This window comes from Stenella coeruleoalba (assembly GCF_951394435.1).
Source record: "Stenella coeruleoalba genome assembly, chromosome: 17".
Taxonomy (NCBI): domain Eukaryota; kingdom Metazoa; phylum Chordata; class Mammalia; order Artiodactyla; family Delphinidae; genus Stenella; species Stenella coeruleoalba.
Window position 1 is genome coordinate 36,922,242 of NC_137163.1, and position 26,590 is coordinate 36,948,831.

Genomic DNA, 26,590 nt, shown 5'->3' on the forward strand with positions numbered 1-26,590 from the left:
CTGTATGTGACTGGGTGGACACCTGGCCCATCTTAGTGTGTGTGCATGCCACTGCCTATTGGAAGATCACTCACAAGCATTTAACATGGGGGGCAGAGGACAGGTATCTTCATTTTGTCTGGGAGTGGACAAAGGGATATGGGTGTGTTAATTCACAGAATTAAAATGTCTTGATGGGAATGTCTTGGATGACGACTTCTCTCGTAAAGCTTAATACAGCAGGGTGCAGCCTTTCTTTGTGGTCTGATGTCTTGGTGTCCCTGTCGGGGTGCTATGCCATATCCTGGAGACACTGGCCAGGAGCATGCGCCAGCCATACTCCTGCCCTGACCTGATGGGGGGCTTCAGCACTTCGCCCTCTGACATCGTATGGCTAGAAATCGCGACTTAGGGGTGAAGCCCAGGATCCCCTTTTTCTCCCGCTTTACATAGTTAAATGTTGGCTTGAATGACATGTTCTGTGCTCATGAAGTCTACTTTCTTTTCATTTTATCTTTTTACCCCCTATGGTAATTTCCTAGGGTTGTTGTAACAAATTACCGCAAATTTGGTGGCTTAAAACAATAGAAATTTATTCTCTTACAATTCTGGAGGCCGGAAGTTTGAAAAGAAGGTGTTGACAAGGCAGCACTCCTTCCAGAGGCTCTAAAGGAGACTCCATGTTTTGCCTCTTCCAGCTTTTGGTGGCTGGCTGCCAGAAATCCTTGGCATTCCTTGGATTGTAGCTGCATCACTTCAGTCTCTGCCTGCATCTTCACATTAACCTTCTCCTCTATGTGTCTGTGTATTTTCCTCTTCTGTCTGTCTCAAATTTCCCTCTGCCTTTCTCTCAAAAGGACACTCGTCACTGGATTTAGGGCCCACTCCAATAATCCAGGATGATCTCTTCCTGCAAAGATTTTTTTTTATTTCAAATGAGGTCCCATTCAAAGGTTCTGGGGATTAGGATGTAGACATATCTTTTGGGGGCTGCTTTTCAACCCACTATATCCTCTATAATCTGTTCTCTTTTTTCAAATTGTATATTGTTTAAGATCAGTAATGACTAATTTCAGGACGTATCTCCTTGTCTTTCTTTAACCAACTTTTTTTTTTATTGTGGTAAAATACACATAACATAAAATATACCATTTTAACCTTTTTTTTTTTTTTTTTTTTTTTTGCGGTACGCGGGCCTCTCACTGTTGCGGCCTCTCCCGGTGCGGAGCACAGGCTCCGGACGCGCAGACTCAGCAGCCATGGCTCACGGGCCCAGCCGTTCCGCGGCATGTGGGATCTTCCCGGACCGGGGCACAAACCCGTGTCCCCTGCATCGGCAGGCGGACTCTCAACCACTGCGCCACCAGGGAAGCCCTGGGGCAATTTTTAAGTATACAATTCAGTGGCATTAAGTACATTCACATCACACTGTCTACTACAGAAATTTTTATCATCCCAAACTAAAACTCTGTATACATTAAACAATAACTCTTCATTATCTCCTTCCCCCAGCACCTCATAACCACAGTTCTACTTTCTGTCTCTATGAATTTGACTATTCTAAGCATCTCAGATAAGTAGAATCATACAATATTTGTTCTTTTATGTCTGGCTTCTTTCACTTAGTATAATGTTTTCAAGGTTCATTCATTGTTGTAGCCTATATCAGAATTCATTCTTTTTTTTAAGGTTGAATGATATTCCACTGTATGTATGTACCACATTTTGTTTAACCGTTCATCTGTATGTGAACACTTGGGTTGCTCCCACCTTTTGATTGTTGTGACTAATGCTACTATGAGCATGGGTGGACATTTATCTCTGTGAGAGTCTGCTTTCAATTCTGTGGGTATATACCTAGAGCTGGGATTGCTGGATCATGTGGTAATTTTATGGTTAAGTTTTTGAGGAACCTGCATACTATTTTTTGTAGCATTGTGCTATTTTACATTCCCACCAGCAATGCACAGGGATTCCACTTTCTCCACATTCTTGCCAATACTTATTTTCTGTCTTCTGATAATAGCCATCCTAATGGAAGTGAAGTGTTATCTCATGGTTTTGATTTCCATTTCCCTAATAACTAGTGATGTTGAGCATCTTTTCATGTACTTATTGTCCATTTGTATATCTTTCTTGGAGAAATGTCTATTCAGGTTATTTGCCCATTTTTAAATTGGGTTGTTTTTGTTGTTACTGAGTTTCTGGTCTCATTTTAATTGACTTTTCTGTAGTTTTGGTCTGCCTTTCAGCCAACATTTGCTGGCTGAAGTCTCCTAGCCCTTTGACTTTTTACTGCCTCTGCTTATTGTTCTTCCAGCCATCCCCTGTCAGTTTTTGTACCCCAATTCTAATACTCAGTCTATAAGTGCCTTTATAATTCTTCCTTTGTAATCAACCCATTGGGAGGTCTTTGAGTTAAAATGGATTTCAGACTTGCTAGTCTACAAGTAGAGAATTGCTTATTTGTATTTAATTATTAAATTACTTTGCTTCGTGCAATAGATGTGTGCTGGAGAATTTGTGTAAATATTTAATAGTTGTAAATTGGCATTTAAATTTTTTTGGACATTATTTTTTAAAAATAATTTTTAATGATTCCTTCAGTGATGAGTATAACACTCTTGAAACTTACCTGCCATGTAATTGTGTATATTTTTATGACGGGACATATCCATTTTAGCAGTAATACAAAATTTAATCATTAAAATATTTTTGATTTAGTATTAACGTTAAAATAAGAGAAATGCATATTCTAATGTGGAGGCAAGAAGTCAACCTTTGGACCAGTTGGAGAATATATCTGCTATCCTACATTGGTTATTTTGTGTTAGAGAAACTCAATGTCACCTAAATATGGATGTTTGATTTTTAAAGACAAGTACCCTCGCATTTTCTTCTTATATTCTTTTACTTCTGTTCCCCTTTTCTTTATTTCCTTCTCCACATATTTAGGGCACATTTATCATGTCCCAGTCAGACTTTGAGGATGTAGTGGTAAGCAGAGCAAGTATGTTTCCTGTTCTCTTGGAACTTCCATTCCAGTGACGACTAGCATTCTAATGATAGAATTATTTAGCTTTCCGTGTGTGTGTGTGTGTGTGTGTGTGTGTGTGTGTGTGTGTGTGTGTGTAGAGGGTGTGCATATATATTCAGTTGTTTAGAATGTAAGACCGTAACTGTATCAACTTTTATTCAAGTATAGGTATGTATGTATATTACAAATTATAAAGGATCATACACCTATATGATTTTTATTATTTTGGCATTACATACATTACTTGTTTTTCTCCTTTGAACTTATCCTCATCTTCCCTTTTTCCCCTCTCCCCACTGCTGCCTTTACTTCCTTTGACTGTTCCCTGTTGCCTAACAGTGTGTGTACATGAATGCTCACACAATCCCTTTCATACTTTTTTTTTTTTTTTTTTTTTGCGGTATGCGGGCCTCTCACTGTTGTGGCCTCTCCCGTTGCGGAGCACAGGCTCCAGACGCGCAGGCTCAGCGGCCATGGCTCACGGGCCTAGCCGCTCCGCGGCATGTGGGATCTTCCTGGACCGGGTCACGAACCCGCATCCCCTGCATCGGCAGGCAGACTGTCAACCACTGCACCACCAGGGAAGCCCTCCCTTTCATACTTTTACTTTTCTTTCTTTTCATACTGCCTCTCTTCCTCCCTATCTGTTCCCTGTATTTTTCTGCCTGATTATTTTAAGTGATACCTTGATTCTACTAACTATACTTTCAGATCAGAAATAGCCAAGGATCCACAGGAGTGGGCAAATTGGATCATTGGAGAATTTCAGTATTACTTCCAGGACATGTGGTTTTTCACTCTATTTGAAAGTTAGAGTTGTTCTGCCCTGTGGTTCTAATACATATGGGAGTACAAGGCATTCCAGCCCCAAAATTGAGGATTAAGGTTTATTACAGTGACAGTTTCAACATATTTCTGTCTAGTCAGAGTTATTATTCTTAAAGAGATGAATAAGCAAGGAAAACAGAATAAACAGATCTCAGCTTCTCTTGGTTGAGTCTGCTGAGGTCACCCCGTGGGTTTCACAGGGAAGACAAATTCCCACTGTTAATTTATATTCAGACCTTGCCATTGGTGTTGCCAAGTCCTCTGTAAACATGCTTAGTTTGGTAACTACTGAGGAAGCAATCATCATTTTCTCACTGACATACTAATTATGTGAATATGAATTGTAGTGTTGGAGACATATTTCCATTAAGTATTGCTTAGATAAAGAAGTATACTAGGAGGATTGAGCTGCTTTGTACCCAAAGGTGGAATTGGGGCCGGCATCCCCTCCTTGCCTGGGCTGAGCCCTGCCCCGTCCTATTTCTCCTGGTTGAGGTGAGCTCAGCCAAGAGCGTCCCAGTCATTCCAGTGCAGCCCGCTGCACAGCAAGCTTCTACCTTGAGTTTCAGACCCACGTTCACCCAGTGCTGGTGTCCTGTGCACTCCCATCAAGGTAGCGAGCTCTCCACAGCCAAACCTGCCAGCAGCGGAGCAGCTGGAGGGTCCTAAGCAGGCCCAGGACTCAGATCCCCGTTCTCCTACCCTTGGCATTGCACGGACACCTATGAAGACCAGTGGAAAGCCCCCAAGCCCACTGGTGAAACAGCTGAGTGACATATTTGAGACTGAAGACCCCAGATTAAGTCTTCCCTCAGAACCTATTCTGCCCCTAGAGACACCTTCATCTTCTCAACTGGACTTGCCTCTGGGCACCCAGTTTTCCCTTGAGGATCAGACTGATACTCCCTTCCAAGCAGGTGTTTTCCAAGGAGGAAACAGGACATCCCTCAGAGACCCCTACAGCCAGCCAGCGCTTGGACAAGCCCTTGAGAGACCCCGACACTCCTTGATCTTCAGGTTCTAAGCGCAGCAGACAGAAACCAAACAGCAAAGTGCTAGGGAGATCTTCTCTCACCATCCTGTAGGGTGACAACTCCCCTGGGACTCTGACACCACGACAGGGTAAGCGGCCTTCTGCCCTGAGTGAAAACGTGAGGCAACTAAAGCAAGGGACCGTTCTGGGAACTGCACGACTTCTGAAAAATGGAGGACGAGCATGGGAGCAAGGCCAGGGCCATGGCAAGGAAAATCGGCACTTCGCTTTGGTAGAGAACTAGGCTGTGCATGGGCCCAGCACCGGACTCACCACCAGGGGCCTAGTGACGTTCTGTGTCCTCTCACCCCTTCTTTCCCTGGGAGACTGGAAAGGCTTATTTTCTTCAACTCCCCCTATACTACCAACTCTGGGACTGAGAGCTTCCTTAGCTTTCTTTGTGTCTTATGTGTTTCTGTATATTGTAGGAAGTGATTTAAAAAAAAAAAAAGAGTTACACTAGACTCCATCTATTTAAGATTTTAATGTGGGATACTGACAAAGGCAGTATTTCTCTGTATATGTGTGGGAGCATTCACAGGAGACAATTTAAATTGATTTATTAATGATTGAAAGATGATTTACATTTCATACTTAAAAAATAATTATATTATTACATTGAATTTTTTTTTTATATACAGCAGGTTCTTATTAGTCATCCATTTTATACACATCAGTGTATACATGTCAATCCCAATCGCCCAGTTCATCTCACCACCACCCCCACCCACCTGCCGCTTCCCCCCTTGGTGTCCATATGTTTGTTCTCTACATCTGTGTCTCAATTTCTGCCCTGCAAACTGGTTCATCTGTACCATTTTTCTAGGTTCCACGTATATGCGTTAATATATGATATTTGTTTTTCTCTTTCTGACTTACTTCACTCTGTATGACAGTCTCTAGATTCATCCACGTCTCTACAAATGACCCAATTTCATTCTTTTTTATGGCTGAGTAATATTCCATTGTATATATGTACCACATCTTCTTTATCCATTCATCTATCGATGGGCATTTAGGTTGCTTCCGTGACCTGGCTGTTGTAAATAGTGCTGCAGTGAACATTGGGGTGCATGTGTCTTTTTGAATTACGGTTTTCTCTGGGTATATGCCCAGTAGTGGAATTGCTGGGTCATATGGTACTTCTATTTTTAGTTTTTTAAGGAACCTCCATACTGTTCTCCATCGTGGTTGTATCAATTTACATTCCCACCAACAGTGCAAGAGGGTTCCCTTTTCTCCACACCCTCTCCAGCATTTGTTGTTTGTAGATTTTCTGATGATGCCCATTCTAACTGGTGTGAGGTGCTACCTCATTGTAGTTTTGATTTGCATTTCTCTAATAATTAGTGATGTTGAGCAGCTTTTCATGTGCTTCTTGGCCATCTGTATGTCTTCTTTGGAGAAATGTCTATTTAGGTCTTCTGCCCAGTTTTGGACTGGGTTGTTTGTTTTTTTTAATATTCAGCTGCATGAGCTGTTTATATATTTTGGGGATTAATCCTTTGTCCATTGATTCGTTTGCAAATATTTTCTCCCATTCTGAGGGTTGTCTTTTCGTCTTCTTTATGGATTCCTTTGCTATGCAAGAGGTTTGAAGTTTCATTAGGTCTCATTTGTTTATTTTTGTTTTTATTTCCATTACTCTAGGAGGTGGATCAAAAAAGACCTTGCTGTGATTTATGTCAAAGAGTTTTCTTCCTATGTTTTCCTCTAAGAGTTTTACAGTGTATGGCCTTACATTTAGGTCTCTAACCCATTTTGAGTTTGTTTTTGTGTATGGTGTTAGGGAGTGTTCTAATTTCATTCTTTTACATGTAGCTGTCCAGTTTTCCCAGCACCATTTATTGAAGAGACTGTCTTTGCTCCATTGTATATCCTTGTCTCCTTTGTCATAGATTAGGTATCCATAGGTGGGTGGCTTTATCTCTGGGCTTCCTATCTTGTTCCATTGATCTATAGTTCTTTTTTTATCCCAGTGCCATATTATCTTGACTACTGTAGCTTTGTAGTATAGTCTGAAGTCAGGGAGTCTGATTCCTCCAGCTCCGTTATTTTCCCTCAAGACTGCTTTGGCTATTCGGGGTCTTTTGTGTCTCCATACAGATTTTAAGATTTTTTTTTTTTGCAGTACGTGGGCCTCTCACTGTTATGGCCTCTCCCGTTGCAGAGCACAGGCTCTGGACGCAAGGCTCAGCGGCCATGGCTCACGGGCCTAGCTGCTCCGCGGCATGTGGGATCTTCCCAGACTGGGGCATGAACCCATGTCCCCTGCATTGGCAGGCGGACTCTCAACCACTGCGCCACCAGAAAAGCCCCAGATTTTAAGATTTTTTGTTCTAGTTCCATAAAAAAGGCCATTGGTAATTTGATAGGGATTGCATTGAATCAGTAGATTGCTTTGGGTAGTATAGTCATTTTCACATATTGATTCTTCCAATCCAAGAACATGGTATAACTCTCCATCCGTTGGTATCATGTTTAATTTCTTTCATCAGTGTCTTATAGTTTTCTGCATACAGGTCTTTTGTCTCCCTAGGTAGGTTTATTCCTAGGTATTTTATTCTTTTTGTTGCAGTGGTAAATGGGAGTGTTTCCTTAATTTCTCTTTCAGATTTTTCATCATTAGTGCATAGGAATGCAAGAGATTTCTGTGAATTAATTTTGTATCCTGCAGCTTTACCAAATTCATTGATTAGCTTTAGTAGTTTTCTGGTAGCATCTTTAGGATTCTCTATGTATAGTATCATGTCATTTGCAAACAGTGACAGTTTTAATTCTTCTTTTCCAATTTATATTCCTTTTATTTCTTTTTCTTCTCTGATTGCCGTGGCTAGGACTTCCAAAACTATGTTGTATAATAGTGGTGAGAGTGGACATCCTTGTCTTGTTCCTGATCTTAGAGGAAATGCTTTCAGTTTTTCACCATTGAGAATGGTGTTTGCTGTGGGTTTGTCGTATATGGCCTTTATTATGTTGAGGTAGCTTCCCTCTATGCCCACTTTCTGGAGAGCTTTTGTCATAAATGGGTGTTGAATTTTGTCAAAAGCTTTTTCTGCATCTATTGAGATGATCATATGGTTTTTATTCTTCAACGTGCTAATATGGTGTATCACATTGATTGATTTGCATATACTGAAGAATCCTTGCATCCCTGGGATAAATCCCACTTGATCATGGTGTATGATCCTTTTAGTGTGTTGTTGTTTTTTGTTTGCTAATATTTTGTTGAGCATTTTTGCATCTATATTCATCAGTGATATTGGTCTTTAATTTTCTTTTTTTGTAGTATCTTTGTCTGGTTTTGGTATCAGGGTGATGGTGGTCTCATAGAATGAGTTTGGGAGTGTTCCTTCCTCCAAAATTTTTTGGAAGAGTTTGAGAAGGATGGGTATTAGCTCTTCTCTAAATGTTTGTTAGAATTCACCTGTGAAGCCATCTGGTCCTGGGCTTTTGTCTGTTGGAAGATTTCTAATCACAGTTTCAATTTCATTACTTATGATTGGTCTGTTCATATTTTCTATTTCTTCCTGGTTCATTCTTGGAAGGTTATACCTTTGTAAGAATTTGTCCATTTCTTCCAGGTTGTCCATTTTATTGGCATAGAGTTGCTTGTAGTAGTCTCTTTGGATGCTTTGTATTTCTGCGGTGTCTGTTATAACTTCTCCTTTTTCATTTCTCATTTTATTGATTTGAGTCCTCTCCCTGTTTTTCCTGATGAGTCTGGCTAATGGTTTTTCAATTTTGTTTATCTTCTCAAAGAACCAGCTTTTAGTTTTATTGATCCTTGCTATTGTTTTCTTTGTTTCTGTTTCATTTATTTCTGTTCTGATCTTTATGTTTTCTTTCCTTCTGCTAACTTTGAGTTTTGTTTGTTCTTCTTTCTCTAGTTCCTTTAGGTGTAAGGTTATATTGTTTATTTGAGATTTTTCTTGTTTCTTGAGGTAGGCTTGTATAGCTATAAACTTGCCTCTTAGAACTGCTTTTGCTGCATCCCATAGGTTTTGGAGCATCATGTTTTCATTGTCATTTGTCTCTAGGTATTTTTTGATTTCCTCTTTGTTTTCTTAAGTAATTCTTGGTTATTTAGTAATGTATTGTTTAGCCTCCACGTGTCTATGTTTTTTACGTTTTTTTCCCGTAATTGGTTTCTAATCTCACTGCATTGTGGTCAGAAAAGATGCTTGACATGATTTCAATTTTCTTAAATTTACTGAGGCTTGATTTGTGACCCAAGACGTGATCTATCCTGGAGAATGTTCTGTGTGCGCTTGAGAAGAAAGTGTAATCTGCTGGTTTGGGGTGGAATGTCCTATAAATATCAGTCTTGTTTAATGTATCATTTAAAGCGTGTGTTTCCTTATTTAGTTTCATTTTGGATGATCTGTCCATTGTTGAAAGTGGGGTGTTAAAGTCCCCTACTATGATTGTGTTACTGTCGATTTCCTCTTTTATGGCTGTTAGCATTTGCCTTATGTATTGAGGTGCTCCTATGTTGGGTGCATATATATTTATAATTGTTATATCTTCTTCTTGGGTTCATCCCTTGATCATTATGTAGTATCCTTCCTTGTCTCTTGTAACATTCTTTATTTTAAAGTCTATTTTTTCTGATATGAGTATTGCTATTCCAGCTTTCTTTTGATTTCCATTTACATGGAATATCTTTTTCCATCCCCGCACTTTCAGTTTGTATGTGTCCCTAGGTCTGAAGTGGGTCTCCTGTAGACAGCATATATATGGGTCTTGTTGTTTGTATCCATTCAGCGAGCCTGTGTCTTTTGGTTGGAGCATTTAGTCCATTCACGTTTAAGGTAATATCGACAGGTATGTTCATATTACTATTTTCTTAGTTGTTTTGGGTTTGTTTTTGTAGGTCCTTTTCTTCTCTTGTGTTTCCCACTTAGAGAAGTTCTTTTAGTGTTTGTTGTAGAGCTGGTTTGGTAGTGCTGAATTCTCTTAGCTTTTGGTTGTCTGTAAAGTTTTTGATTTCTCCATCTAATCTGAATGAGATCCTTGCTGCGTAGAGTAATCTTGATTGTAGGTTCTTCCCTTTCATCATTTTAGGTATATCATGCTACTCCCTTCTGGCTTGTAGAGTTTCTGCTGAGAAATCAGCTGTTAACCTTATGGGAGTTCCCTTGTATTGTATTTGTCCTTTTTCCCTTGCTGCTTTCAGTAATTTTTCTTTGTCTTTATTTTTTGCCAGTTTGGTTACTGTGCGTCTTGACATGTTTCTCCTTGGGTTTATCCTGTATGGGACTCTCTGCACTTCCTGGCCTTGGGTAACTATTTCCTTTCCCATGTTAGGGAAGTTTTTGACTATAATCTCTTCAAATATTTTCTCAGGTCCTTTTTCTCTTCTCCTTCTGGGACCCCCTATAATGCGAATGTTGTGTTTAACGTTGTCCCAGAGGTCTCTTAGGCTGTCTTCATTTCTTTTCATTATTTTTTCTTTATTCTGTTCCACAGCAGTGAATTCTACCATTCTGTCTTCTAGGTCACTTATCCGTTCTTCTGGCTCAGTTATTCTGCTGTTTGTTCCTTCTAGTGTAGTTTTCATTTCAGTTATTGTATTGTTTTTCTCTGTTTGTTTGTTTGTTCTTTAATTCTTCTACATCTTTGTTAAACATTTCTTGCATCTTCTCGATCTTTGCCTCCATTCTTTTTCCAAGGTCCTGGATCATCTTCATTATCATTTTCCTGAAGGTTGCCTATCTCCACTTCATTTAGTTGTTTTTCTGGGGTTTTATCTTGTTCCTTCATCTGGTACATAGCCCTCTGCCTTTTCTTCTTGTCTGTCTTTCTGTGAATGTGGTTCTTGTTCCACAGGCTGCAGGATTGTAGTTCTTGCTTGCACTCCATTTCATAATTTTTTGACTGTGATCCATAGTATGAAATATAGTTCACATTGTGGCCTGTTATGCACATGTGTGCATGTATGTGTGTGCACACAGTTGAAACAAAATATACATAAAACAGTACTTGCCTATGCATGTTCATAATGGGTCACATGTGAAATATATTTCATACTATGAATCACTGTTTGTGATCCACTCTGATTTCTGTTCGATCACAGTCTTCTCTTCTTCTACTGTATTTCATCTTTTCATTAAAAAAAGAAAAAAATGTGGTCCAAATCCATTCAGTTGATTTCGTGACCAAGTATTGGTTTGTAACTTGCATCTGAAGAGGAAGAATCACTGTATGTTTGGAAATCTGGTTTCTTCCAATGCCATAATGCTTTCCTTGTTGCCACATGATGGTGGTGTGACCTGGCATTTGAGACTTGTGAGTCCTGAATCAGTTCTGTTATCTGTCAGTTAGTTATAGTGGACTCTCAATTAATTTTCCAGTTCACTGAATTGTTGTGAAGATCATATAAGACAATGTAAGTGAGCAATACATGTAAAATAGTAAATACTTTAGAAATATTAGGTAGCATTATTAAGTTTTCAAGTCTCAAATTGAGATATTAAAATAGTTCAAGTTCTTGCGGAGAGTAGCTTTTTTTTTTTTTAACTTTTCATTTTATATTGGAGTATAGCTGATTAACAGTGTTGTGATAGTTTCAGGTGCACAGCAAAGCGGCTCAGCCATAGGTATACGTGTATCCATTCTTCCCCAGACTCCCCTCCCATCCAGGCTGCCACATAACATTGAGCAGAGTTCCCTGTGTTATACAGTAGGTCCTTGTTGGTTATCCCTTTTAAATATAGCAGTGTGTACATGTCAATCCACTTAGGGAGCTTTTGGCTATGGAAAGGATCAGGCAGTTGCTTCATCATCACCTTATTTTGTTTTGGGTTATTGAGTAGGTTTGGCGGTATTGGGACCTTATGCAGTACCCAAGGGAGCTTATTGCCAGCTGCGGGAGGTTGCTGAAAGCTTTAAAGCCCTTACTTATGGCTGCTGAGATGACTTCTGCAGCCTCTACTGGATACAGTATGGAAATAATGAGCCCATGAGGACACAGAGACATGTAGACTCTCTTTTCTAACCTCAGGTCAGACTGTGATATACAGGTGTTTTCTACTTCATTTTCACTGTATACTTGCTCAGTAATGGAAACTGTGATTCACAAGAGAGTAGAAAGAGTTTTTTCTGGAGCAGAGAATTCAGAGTCATTGGACCCCCAAAATTTCAGTTAAATATTGGTTTGTGTGTAGATGTGCATTTTGTTGGTGAGAGAGTTCACAGTTTTCATCAATGAAAATAAGAGTTTCTTGACCCCCAAAGATTGAGAACTATGGCTCTCAGTAATAATATTGGTGACCCTCAAGAGAGTTTCTTATTATATTGTGTATTTAGGATATGGTTTTGTTTAGTATTTACTTTATTATAGCATGTCACTGTTCTGTGTTTTAATCTGGAACCAGTAACTATATATGCATATGGCCTCTATGATTTCCCCCCAAACCCCTAATACTCTTTTACTTCTGGAAAGGTTAGTTTTAGGTATGTCTAATTACTGTCTGAAGTTCCTCATTCCACTGATTTAAAAAAGTCTTTTTTTCCTCTGAATTCTCACCTTTTCTCTGTCTTATGGCTTTTATTTTTTTTTAAACTTACTTTGTATTATAGTAATGATTATGTTGTCTTATTTCCTCTATTAGATCTAAGTTTTAAATGCAAGTGTGTTTCATTTTTGTGTGTCTAATTGAACCTAGTGGAGTGACTTACATAAGAGCATCCAATAAATGTTTTTGTTGAATATGTGCTCAATTACCTTTCTTATCTCAAAGACACTTTGTGGTGGTAATATTGAAATCTAGCAAGCTCAGATTCTTCTTTCATACAATAATAATGTTGTACTTGTAGGTTAGAATAAGAGTGAAATAAACTGAAAAATGAAAGTAAATGCTAATTAAATACAACTTGAAAGCCCTATCCTTGCTCATGGCTTGACTTTCAAACTTTTACTAAGTGCAGTTTATTTATTTAAAATTTAATTTTTATTTATTTTTTATTTTTTTATACAGCAGGTTCTTATTAGTTATCTATTTCATACATATTAGTGTATATATGTCAGTCCCAATCTCCCAATTCATCACACCACCACCCCACTTCCCCCACTTGGTGTCCATACATTTGTTCTCTACATCTGTGTCTCTATAAAATATCAGTTTTAAATTGATTTAATTCATACATACATACAGATATATTTATTTATTTATTATTTTATTTATTTATTATTTTTGGGGGGCACTTTAGATCCTGGAGATCAGAAAGACTTAATGTTGGCCTCTGGACAGCAGCTTTGGTTTGCTAATGGGGATATAATCATTAACCCTGTTGAGGGTCTTAAAAGCAATTGTATAGACTTACTATATTGATCATAGTAAGTTTTGTTGTGTTTTGTTTTTAAACCAGTCATAGAAACTGTTTAGGCTAACATTTATTTTAGAAGACATAAATATCTAGGTGTGTTTGTGTTAGGAGTTTGGGAGGTATCTGAGGGCAGGTGTTGACTCTGTAATTTCAAGTGTACAACACTTAATTCATGATATTTTTGGAGGAAATGCTGTCTGTAGCAAACTTGACTTTTGAAATCATGGCTGATCAGACATATTTTTAAAAATGAAGATACTCAGACACTTGTAAGTCAGACACATCTGACTTAAACAAAAACTATGTATGTTAGTTAAATTCTTGCAGAGTAGAATTTTCAGCTGTCCTAGAGGACTATATTAATTACAGATTATTTGTTTATCTTAACTTGGTTTTCAGTATAACTTTTACATAAATAGAATCATCTTCATTACATCTGGGATCATTTAAATAGCATAATTACATGTAGTTGTGCTATGTAATGAAAGGTAAGGGATAAATGATCAGAGGTGACTTTATAAGCATTGCAGTAAGTGACTTATAAACTGAAGGTCACCATTTTAATTGGAAGGTTTGTGGATCTCTTAAATTCTGTAATCAAATGAGTGATATCAAAGGAAGAAGTAATTTAACATAACAATTGTGGCTTACACTGAACATATGTTCCTGTTAATAAGTTGCATTATAGTCTTTAAGGACTTGTACGTAGTTAGTACATTTTGGTTCATTTGATACCCACAGTTTTTCTTAATTTTTATTAGTGAGTTGTTACAGTGGTTAACAAGAAATACACAGATTTAAGTTGCAATAGTTTTCCCAGGGTTATATGATCTAACTTCACAAGCTTCTTGGACATATGTAGATGCTTTTCTATTTTGCTTTAGTTATGACATACAATTGATATAGGCAAGCATGAAAGCTTGGGCAAATTTTCATTGCTTTTTCTGGATCTTGCTCAGGTTCTGTGGTATTTATGTAAAGCACAATTTTGTTACTTGGGAATGCATGTTGAAATTATCATGTGCACTATTTTGCTGTAGGCCTGTTGGCACTGCCACAAAGGTAATACACTGCAGTAGGCCATTTCCTTGTCGGCTGCATTTACAATTTAATAGAAATATTACATGACTTTTTAAACAAGTGTTTTGGCAGGGAGGAAATGGCAGATTCCTTACAAACAAGCATAGCTTCCTTTCCTTAACCACACTCCAGCTACTCAAGAAATTGTACTTGGTTTCAAGTTTGGGGGTTTGAGGGTAGAATGGGAAGTCAGGTTGAAACAGGAATGACATTGATATTTATTGATACTATAAAATAGTTATGTATTTTTAACTGCTGGATTTTATTACTATATAGTTTCAGTGAGTGACAACCAATATATTTCTGAATTAGGGCCGACTTTATTTTTATGCAGTTCACCTGGCTGGGACTATCTGGTTTTGATTGGTTGAAAAGGTCAGGACTACCAGATAGGCTCTAAGATGTTAGTTTACTTTTTGTAAGTTTTTCTTATAGTTTTGGCTTTGCTGCATATATTGGTCTTCATGATATTTGCCTAAGCGCTACTTCTTTCATATCAACGATACTTTATCTTGAAGATGAATCACTTTGGAGGGTAGAGAATATGGAAAGAAAATTTGGTAGGCTTGTTAGCACTGACATACAACATAATGGATTCCTAGCACATCTTTTGGTCAGTTTGTTTTAGTTCTCTATTGTGTGTTTCGAATTTGAAAGGTCACGTTTACACTTTTTTTTCTTGGATATTATTCCATCCTATCACATTCTTATTTTATTTAGTTCTTTGAATCTTAAGTCATTTGTAGTTTTGGATAAAATGCTGACCTCTTTAATTCTAAAGTATTTTATACTTTTGGGAACTCTACAGAAAAAAAAATGCACTTTACTTTCAGCCTTGACTTTGGCCACATTTTACTTTATAGTGTAGATCCCGGCTTTTTCTTCTGTACAGAAAGAGAACGGTTTATAGCTAGGTCTTTCCCCTTTTCTTTTCTTATTGCTTCTGATTTCTTAGCCAGCTTACCTGGCAGCTGTAGTAAGTTATGCTGCTGTGGTGTGGTAGAGACTGGCATTGGGTGTGTTCTTATAGCCATCACAGCATTGGCTTTTGTTATTTTCCATGTTTCAGTTTGTTGGTAATGGACATATGGACGTCATATGTTCCACAGAGTACTGTACGAAGCCAATTTGAACTGTTTCCATTTGCCTCCAGTCCAATCATGATATTTATTTTTCCATGGCACTTACCCAGATTATCCATACCTCCTGCTTAGCTTGTGTCACTGCCACCATGGACTGTATTTCTTCTGATTGCCTCCAGTTTTTCACAGTATCTAATTGCCTATTCCGCCTTAGCTTTCTTTGCACTGCATTGATTGATGTTTATAAAATATCCCAAGATCTTTTAGATAACAGATACTCAGGTGCAGAGAAGTATGATATTCAGCTTGTTTTTTGTTTATATATAAGGAAAGTTTTATATCCAGCCTTATAGAGTGGAATTGAATATGCTAGTGGAAAACTTAGAAGAGTAACGGTGTGGTTTTAGCCAATATTGCTTACTTTTTAGTATCAACAATAACAGCAATGTGATCTCCCAGAGAACCTTTGATATAACAAATCAGGTCATAATTTTATTGCTGAATTTTGAAGAGAAGATCCTGGATGCTGCTTTCTAGGCTTGAGAAAATATGGCTACATTATTGTTTACCATAGCTGTTCTTCACCTCTTAGCCCTCTGTAACGTCATTTTAGATACTGATTTTCAGAAGATGAATAAATGAGTTGCAGTCATTTCATGACATTAGGTGAGTCAACTATTACCGTGACCTAGAAGCTTTGGCTTTACAAAGGAATGCATTTATTCATTCATTTAGCAGATATTTACTGAGCACCTACTATGTGTTAGGGACTGTTCTAGGTGCTGAGGATGCAGCAGCAAAAAAAAAAAAAGGATGAAAAATTCCCTTTATTGCTTTTGTATTCTAATGAGGGAGAGAGATAATAAAGAAGAGAAGTAAATACACATCTAGTATGTTAGTAATAAGTCCTGCAGTAGAAAAAATAATGCAGGGAAGTGAGATAGGAAATTTCAGCGACGGAGTGGAGTGGTTGACGTACAGTACTGGATTGATAGTGAAGGCCTCACTGAGGAGATGACACTTGAATAAAAACTTAAAGAAAATGAAGATATCTGTGTACGGAATATACCAGGTAGAGGCAACTAACTGCAAGTTCAGTGGTCCTGAAGTGGGAGTGTGGTAACTCCAGGTGAGGATCATAGAGACTTGAAGGTTATAGTAAATACTTAGGCTTTTATTCTGAATAGGTGAGAAGTCACTGAGGATTTCTGAGTAGAGGAGTGACATGAGAATGAATAGCCTGGAGAGTTACAAGGGTGGAATCACATAAACTAGTTTAGGAGACTTGTATGAACCATGCAGGAGATGATTGGATGAGGATGTTAAAAGCAGTGAAGATAGTGAGAAGTAGTTGGTTTCTGGTATATTTTTAAAAGTAGATTAACAGGGTTTGTTGATGGATCAGGTGCATGAGAACACTGAAAATGCTTAAAACCATTCTGTACAACTTTGGGAGATGGTCTTTTTTTTCCACTGTCAAAATATAAGGCAGAAGATTGAATAGAATGTAGAGTTTATTCTTCCAGGAAGCCCAGCTACAAATGTAATGCATGTTTATTGTGGAAAGGAAGGAAGGAGGAAAGAAAGAAAGCAAAATATAAACAAGAAAATAAAAATCACTTGCACTTGTTCTGCCTACAGAGTCACAGTTAGCATTTGGTATATGGTATTCCTGTTTGCTCTGCATATGTATCATGACCATGAGAACGTGCTGTTTCTCACCAGAATTGGAATCATGAGATTGTGTTGTAATTTTCGTTTTTCATTTAGCACTGTATCTTGGGAGCTTCCCCATATTCTTAAGTGTTTTGAGCCCTAACATGTTTAGAAAATTGCTTAAATGAAATAATTTTATATATTCTACTTCTATGATAGAGCTTTAAAATGAGTAGCGTCCTTTTTTAAGGCAAAAGGGAACAACTTAAAGAAGCCATTGCTTATAGGGGTAAGGGGAAAAAGGGTTATTATGGGATTATGTGAAATCATGTGTGTGAAGCTTGTGAAAGCATTATAGAATTTAAAGAATCTTTCATTCAATAAAAAAAAATTTTACAAAACGGAGTCATTGCTAGTCAACAGTCCTAAAGTGTGTAAAAATGTCTTGGTTTTAATACTTAATACTAATAAATTATTATCTACTAATTATCATAAATTATACTTTTAAAGACTATAAATATTCTGACAACTTTTAAATTAAGGTATAACATCAATTCTGTATGGATTTCATTTTTATTTCTATATGAAATTTTTTAAACACTCTTTTAGAGGAAATTATTTTTGAGCCTTAAGAAACTGATATTTACATTGCAACTTACACATCCTATCTTTAACTTTGTATCAAGTAAGTAGTCTTAACCAGCTGAATGATTGCATCAAGCCTAAATAATTAACCATATCAGAAAACATGCAATTAATAATGAGCAGATTGTTAGATACTTCCTTCTAGCGGTACAGTCATTTAAAAAGGAAAACATTCTAAATGTTTTTTTCATTTAAAATGTATTTTACCTGCCAAAAAATACAAATGTGGTTTTCTTAACCTTGAACACTGGTATATGCATGTGCAGTAGGGAAGCATTCCTCTTTTGCCAGCTAATCAGCTTTTGACATAAATGTAGTTGTTCTCCAACTACCTGAGTCCTTCTAGTGTCCCTGTGCCGATGGTATTCTGCATTTATAAAATATTTTGCAAAATTTCAAGAAGAAAACTTCTGAGAAGGAAAAAATGATGAAGGACAGAATAACAGTACCCATATTTGGGAGTTTGGAGGAGGGAGGTAAAAGAGAATCTAGAGAGTAAGAGAAGAATTAGGAGAACATGGTGTTTCAGGCAAGGGAGAGAAGAGTTTTAAGAAGGAGGTGACTGATGACTTTTTATCACTGTTTGTCATTTTTGCCTTTAGATTGGGTAGTATGAAGAGATTATCAGATTGGAAGTCATGGTTCACTTTCAGGAGTGTAATTTAATTGAGTGGTAGGGCAGAAGCCGATTCCTGAGGGATCAAGGAATGAAGGGGAAGTAGGGAAGTAGACAGCAGCACCAGTAGAATCTATTTAAGGTATTTGGCAACCAAGAAGAGGAGAGAAGTTCGGGAGGTAGTTTAAAGGCATCAGGGTTGAGGAAAGATTTTAATAGGATGAGGGGACTTAATCTGACTTTAGAATGAGGTGAAGGACTCAGGGAGAGGATTAAAGATATAAGGAGTGGGGCCAAAGATGACAAACAATAACACAAGTCCCTGGTCAAAGAGGAAGGGAATGTGATTGAGGGTGAGGGTGTGGTCATTAGCCTTGGGGAAAATGGATTTAAAGTATATTCTGTTTATAACATGCTCATGCTTTGACCATCAAGTGCTGTATTTTAAGATCCCATCGCTTACTGCTGCAGTAGCAATATAAAGCACTCTGTATGGTTGCCAGGCTTAGGGCCAGTAGGTTGAAGGGCAGTAATGCTTTTGCTGGGCAGTGCTTGGTTTAGGAGCGCTGGTTAGCTGTAGTGGTGGTTTAGTTGCTTACAAAGTGTTCAGAAACCTCTTAGCCAACTATATTCTGACCTGCTCTAAAAATAATCAGTTAAGAGTGAAATTACTGAAAGACTTCACCCAGCTTTTTAAAAAACAATTGTTGGAAAATATACATAACATAAAATTTACCATTTTAACCATTTTTAAGTGTACAAGTCAATGACACATATAGTAGTTATTGAAAAAATCTGCATATAAGTGGACCTGTGCAGTTCAAGCCCATGTTGTTCAAAGATCAGCTGTACCTTTACGTTGTTGTACAACCATCACCACCATCCATTTCCAGAACTTTATTTTAAAGATTTTTCCTTTTTTTTTTATTGTGGTCAAATATGTACAACATAAATTTACCATCTTAACCACTTTTAAGTGGCATTAAATACATTCACATCGTTCTGCAGCCATCACTGCTATTCACCCCTAGAACTTTTTCAACATCCCAAACTGAAACTCTGTACTCATTAAACAGTAGCTCTCCATTACTCCCTCTCCCCAGTCCTAAGTAACCACCATTCTTTTTGTTTCTATAAATTTGACTGTTCTAAGCACCTCGTATAAGTGGAATCATGTAATATTGTCCTTTTGTGTCTGACTTCTTTTACTTGGCATATCTTCAAGGTTCATCCATGTTGTAGCATGTGTCAAAATTTCATTCTTTTTTTAAGCCTGAATAGTATTCCATTGGTGTATATGCAACATTTTGTTTATCTATTCATCCATTGATGGCTACTTGGGTTTGTTTCCACCTTTTGCTTATTGTATATAATGCCACCATGAACCTTGAACAGGGATGTACAAATATCTGAGTTCTTGCTTTTAATTGCTAGTTCATATGGTAAATAATTCAGTGTTTAATTTAATAAAACCATACTGTTTGCCACAGCTAACCCAACTCTCTAGATATTAGACATACAGATTGGAGGGCATACAGAATGCATCATATTTTTATTCAATGGAACTGAGATGTGGGAAAAGTACATCTCTGTTTAGTGTGAATCACATTTAAATAATTTCAGGAAGTTATTAAAGATCTTCAGAGGAAAAGATAACGTTTAAAAAATCTTTATAGTTGTAAAGTTTTTTCTCATACCATATGTAGTGTAACGCTATTAACAATGTTGATGTGTGATATAGAAAGTAGAATGCTTTATTTCCCACAAACCTTGTATTTTTATTCATAAAGCAATAATGTGTATTTTTCTTCCATTGTTAAATATTTGGCTGTTTTAAAAAGCTTAACCTAAATTCTGCTTTTGATCCAGTAAAGGTTACATGCTTCATGCCCCAATTCTTTGACTTGATGTCAACATATAATATTTCAAAGTTTATTTCAATAATTTAATTTCATATTAAAATTATTAATGATAATTTCTTTTTGTTGTTAAATGTATATTTGAAATATAGTTATCATTCTCAACAGGAACCTTTTGTAACACATTTAATGGAAATTTATAAGACAAACATTAGGCATGACAAAGAAAACAAAAAGCCTTGTAATAGTAAAACAAATATGTGAGGCAAAGAAATGGAAAATATGAACTATTCTCTTGCCTTTGGAGCATTTCATGGTTTTTCTTTTGAGATATTAGTAGAAAGTGCCTCCTAGTCTCTTCTAGTAGCCTTTTATTTGAGGTGAAGCATTTTCAGACTTGGTCTTTTGGCTGCTATAATTGATGGTTTGGGAGCTGACTGTGATCTCTTCATTTATTGACATATTTTCCCTAAGCTATAGGATAAAGGCTTCAAGTTTGGAATATGGAATACTTTCTTTTTTGCCCTAAAACAGGAATATCAATTAGTGATCTCTGATAGCCATAAATGGAGCCTTATGATTTTATGTTCTTTTTTATTTGCTTTCCCTGGGCTGATCCAGTTCTTGATTCCCATTTTGTCTTCCATCGTGAAGAATTTTTCTGATTCATTGCAAATTGAACCTTCCACTGAGTTTGTAAATACATGTGTAAATCTTTTAGTGGTATTTTACAAATTACATTATTTTAACATCTGAGTATAACAGTATAATAGTTATAATTTGTGTGGTTAAATTTACAAAATAGGTCTTTGGTTGCCATTTTGTGTGTATTTTCTTAATAATTTAGCTACTTTTTTTTTTTTCCAGGTAGCTAAACACATAAGTACTGTATGTCAAAATTACTCTTATAACTTGGATAACATGGAACAGTAAATATACAAAGTAATTTTTTAGTTGCTATTTTTCATGGGTATTTTTTGTATGAATATCTTTTTTTGGAGAAAAAGAGTTCCTGGTAGATGAATTACATAATCTCATGATGAATTTAAAAGAAATAAATTATAAAATGAATACTTAAAAGTAAACATGAAACTCTAAGCTTTTGTGTATTATTAAAATTTTTGGAATATAACATATTATCCTGTTTATTTACTAGTTTTTGTGGTATGGATAATAATTTATATATTTATTGAACCTTTTCTACATGCCTACCATTGTTCTGAATATTTTTTGAAGGAGTCAATAAATAGTTTATTACTTCTTTCTTTTTAAATTTAATTTAAATTTATTGAGAAGGAATTCATGTAACATAAAATTCTCTATTCTAAAGTGAACAATTCAGCAGCATTTAGTACCTTCACAGTGTTGTGTAAATACCACCTCTACCTAGCTCTAAAGTACTTCCATCACTGCAAAATAAAGCTCAGTAGTCGTTAATCATTTTATACTCATTCCCTCCAGACCCCGGCAACCACCAGTCTGTATTCTATCTCTGTGGACTTACCTATTCTGGACATTTCATACGAGGAATCATGCAATATGTGGTCTTTGGTGTCTTGCTTCTTTCACTTGGCATAATGTTTTTTTATCCACGTTGTAGCATATGCCAGTACTTTATTTCTTTTTCTGGTTATGTTTTACAAGTTTTGCGTGTACTAATATTTAATCCTCAAACAGTTCTGTGAAGTAGGTGTTATTACTATTATCTACAGTTTATAGATGATAAAAGTAAGGTATAGAGACTAAGTAACTAATAATTGGAAGAACCAGGATTAGAACCTAGGCAGTGAACTCCAGATCCTGGTCTCCTAACCCAGATGTAAGATAGTGTTGTGTTCATCCTTGTATGAAGTAGGTCCTAAGTATATACTGAGCCAAATTGAAAAGGGGATCCTGTGATAATTGGAAAAATTTAAGCTGAATGTTTGGGCAATGAGAAAGTTTAGAGGCCACACATAAAATATGTAAGACCAAACATTAATTATCTTTTTGATACTTTGGTATTTTTGGAGCTAAATACCACCCAAAGTCAATAGGGTATATAAATATATTTTTAAGGAAACACAGCAAAGTGTGGTAGCTGCTTCTTGGAGCTCTAAAGCATTTGATAGCAATTATATGGCTTCTCTTTATGTAAAATTTAAACCTGCATCAGAGTTCTTCAAGACTGTCTCCCTTCCCTGCAGTAGGAATAGCTTGATGATCAGAATGTGCCAGAATTTGGCAGTTTCCCAGAATTCTGATCACTAACCTTATTACCACCTAACTTTCTACTTTGTTTGAGAAAAGTTAAATCATCTTAAATAACTCTTTACTCTTAAATCATATTGTTTGGCTAATAGAGAAAGCATCCTTCTTCTTTTCTGAAGCAATTGCTTTGAAACTTTTGGGGGAATAAGGATTTCTTTTATACGCCTTTACTCTTGCTGAACTTTGAGTACAACAAAACAAAACAAAACACAAAACTCTTTTTCTTTTATGAATCTGCTAGAGCCAGTGGAAGAGATAGTGGTGATGTCCTGGTAATTAGCTTAATGACATGTAGATGAGAGAGTTTATGTAAAACAGATTTTTGAGCCATAGTTTCATTATAGTGTCAAATAATTGATACTGTAGAAAATGTCTTCCCCAAGGCAGTAAAAAATTTATATCTATTTATCAACACTTATCTCAGAGAAGTTTATCAGTGGGTCCTTAAGCATTTTGTTTTACATAATACAAAAGATAATTTTATTTGCGCTATCTTTGTATGTATACAAATAACCACATTGTTGATTTCTTTTTCATATAGACGATTTATTGAATTTATGGCATTTACATTGGCATGTAGTTATAATTAGCTGTGTCTTTACTTTGCTTCTAGCAGAAAGTGGCCTTTTTCCCTCAGATGGGTTTAGACAGTAGTTCTAGGTGCAAAGTCTCCATGTAAGCAATTAACCCTTATACTCATACAGGCTGTCTTCTAATTTCCTAGGTAATGTTTCTGAAAGTTAAACAGTTGACAGATTCTCATCCCAGAGAACTTTATTATACATTCTCTAATTTCATTTGCCTTGTCAATAATATATTTCTAGCATTCTGTTCATGTTCTTTAATATTGACTGTTTCTTTCATGTTAAACACAGTGTTGACCAGCTTAGATTGAGTGAGCTTCTAATTGAGGCTAAGGGTTTCACATTAAGTATAATGATTTCTATTTGCCTCTTGATCGTTACTTCTTATCATGAGTCAGTACTTTCTTTTTTCCCTTTTCTATTCATTTTTTATACAGTGCAGTAAGTACTAATTTTCATATATTTGTCAACAGGAAACCCTTGAAAAAGGTTGAAAAGTTATTTATAAGTACAGTTATCTTCTAAAGATATAGATGGAAGAGCTTATGGTTGAAAGATGCTGGGAGCTTGAGCCTTCTCTGAACATCTCTCCATTTCATCAGTGAGTTATTTCTTCTCTCATGTGAAAGGCATCCTGAATCTTTCCTGCCTTCAGATGCCTTTGAAGAGCTAGGCCTTAAATAGAACAGTGTAGGAGAAAGGAGGTAAGTGAAGGAAAGGGAGGAGCCGGAGGTCCATTTGACTCATGTGTTGTAAGGAGTTGGTACTGTGTTACCGTCAGTTGTGCAACATGTTGCTTGATGCCGTTGTAGGCTCTATACCCCCTTACTTATTCATTGATTCCCTGGCTGTCTGTGTGAAGTACCCTAAGAGGACGTGACAGAAGGTGTCTTTTGTTCTAAAATTTCCACTTTCAGTTTTTGGAAGATTGCTGCTTATTAGTAAAACAGAAGTATTTTAGATGAATCTGTTTCCCCTACCTTCTTATTCTTTGAAAAGATGTAACAAAGGATGTTAGGATGTACAAAGGACAAGTCTTCCTGCATTTGAACCAACCAAATACACATATCTTAAACTTAGCTAAGGGTATTTTGTGGGTTTGGCATTATGGTCATTTGGTGTTAAAGGAGTCTTTGCTGGGTCACAGAACTTTAGGGTACTTTTATGATTGGGTTGCTATAACAAACGTATCCTGGTTCTAGCAGGAAGAGTTACTTCTAACTCTTCTGGGAAAGCAATTCAGAGTTAGAAATTTAGGCCAATACATTTGTTGTGCTTTTATGAGATAGTAGAGAATGTAAGAAAAATATTAAGATTTCTAAAATGTGAAGAATAAAATTTAAGTATTCTTAGGTAATGCATTGCTTAAGAGATAAATAGCCATTAATGAACTGAGGCTAATTTGTTTATAGTTAATTTTTTTGTTAATGGGCTCTTTGATTTGGAATATGATGTAAAATACTGTATAGATAATCAAATATCCAAGTCTTTTGATTTTAAGTCTGTTTACATGAATCATAAGAAAAGATTAATTTGGCACGTGTAATCAAGTAGCAGAAGCAGTTTGAAAGCTGGATACAATTGAAATATAATTGGAATTAAATAGAAAACATTTATTTCATATTTCTAAATGAGGTTTTAATTAAAGTAAAATTGATTCATCTTTTTTTGACATTTCTCTGAGAAGGAAATTTGAAACATACTTCAGTTGATGGTTGGCTTTCTCTGACTTTGATTAATCACTTTCAAAGTAAGCAGTAGACCAGTACAGTAATTTCATAATTATACACAAGTGAGATTATTTGAAACTTTACCATAACTGTAAAGGAAGTTTTACATTGATCAACTTCATATAATACTGTGTATTTTTCTTTTATGATTCAAATACTTACAAGTGCTAATCTGAAAAAAAGATTGTTATTTTTGCAACTATAATTTAATGGGGGAAATTTTTAAACCAGAAATTTTCAAAGATTTATCTATTAATACTGAAAACTTTAAGTTTTTCAGAAAACTAGCTGATGAAACTTTCAGTGTGGATAAATATTGGAAAGAATCCAACGAATGGAGCTGATCGCAAGTTTTGATTCCACACTAATGAACCAACTTGTGTTTCCCCAGAGCACTGCTAACAATAAAACTTTGAACTGTCTGAAAGATTTGAAATGACAACAGAACTTGATTATTTGTGATCAGAATAAAAGAACTCTCATCTGTGCAAGATGAAATGCTCCTATCAGTTAAAAATTTTTTCAAGTGTCAAAACTGATACAAAGAGAAATTATTTTCTAATTAACAATACTGCAAAATGTGCATCTCATCTTACCTATATGTCTAGAATCTTCATTGGGGACAAAATACTTAACTCTATCTGAAAGACTCTCATGGAGTCTTATCAAGACCATAAACCTAAATGCAATATCTCCTATTTAAAAATTTCCTATAAGCTCATTTCTTAGAAGAAAACTTTTAGCAAGATAAAGTAAAAAACACAGTTTTTACTTCTAAGTAAAATAATGTTAAATACTGTAATGAACTTTTAAAAACATTGGTTAACTTTTATATTGAGGCACTTGCTTCATCTAAGAGTTTAAAAAGTGCTGTTTAATGGTAGAAGCCAAGTGCTTATATTCTTTTCAATACTAAAATAAAACAAAAGTTATTGGATTTTTTGTGAGAAAATGTCATTTGATTTTTAACAATAAAGCTTAAATCACAATTATGTTTATGAGGAAAAATTAAGCTTTTCATAATGTTAATAATTACATAACTTTTATATGTTGTGAATTTAAACGTTTTTTGTGTTTAATTTTTAAAACTGTAGAGTCAAATCAAGGTAAAATCTTTCAGAAAAGACTATCAGAATTTATACTTGCTCTGTTTCCTTATTTTGACTTGCCTTTTATTATATATATTCATTCCATTTTTTAAATGATGCTGCATATTTAATGAAAGAAAGTTTTTTTTAAAGGAAGTGTTGCCAATCAGTCTAAATTTGTTACAGTTAAAATTTGATGGTCTACAGACAATTTATAATCCTTTTCTTGTTGTAAAATATTGTCAAATTTATAGTAGTATCAGTTAGAAAGTTTATGGAAACATTGTTTAAGGTGGTTTAAAATAGAACTAAATCTTTAATTTGAATTTGATGGCACCTGTTTTCATTTTGTTCCCCCGGCAACACCACTGGTACCAAAATTGCCCATAGACCACCCTGGTTTTTGAGAAGAATGAAATCATTCTGAGTTTTTTTTTATTTCATCCTTTTACTGACTAAATATTTAAACAGAGTTATAAAACATCTGTCAGAGTTTGTGAACTCACTTTGGAGTAAAAAAGTTTAGGACACAAAATTGGAAGTTTTGCATAAAAATTCCTGAGTAATTTTGGTTTGTCTTTCTTAGTTATGCTAAAATTTTTATTAGAATTAGAAATTAGAAAAGTAACTGACAGCAACAAGATAAAAAGGACTTAGAAAGTCATATTGGAAAGCTATGCTTCCTTTCATTCGTTTACTAACAGTTGAGATTTTTTTAAAAAGGCAGCATGATCTTTTTTTCTTGAAAGTTCTGAGGAGTCAAGGTATGTGAATTAAGGCTTACACTATTGA

At 35.9% G+C, this 26,590-nt stretch overlaps 1 protein-coding gene and 1 pseudogene across 5 annotated transcripts in view; both read left to right on the forward strand.

Annotated features, from left to right (window-relative positions):
- STK3 (serine/threonine kinase 3) overlaps positions 1-26,590 on the forward strand; it is a 321,854-nt gene that overhangs the window by 98,777 nt on the left and 196,487 nt on the right. The window lies entirely within an intron of this gene.
- On the forward strand, positions 1,180-7,549 carry LOC307176185 (cell division cycle-associated protein 3-like; annotated as a pseudogene). The gene has a single exon. The product of its transcript is annotated as a cell division cycle-associated protein 3-like (transcript).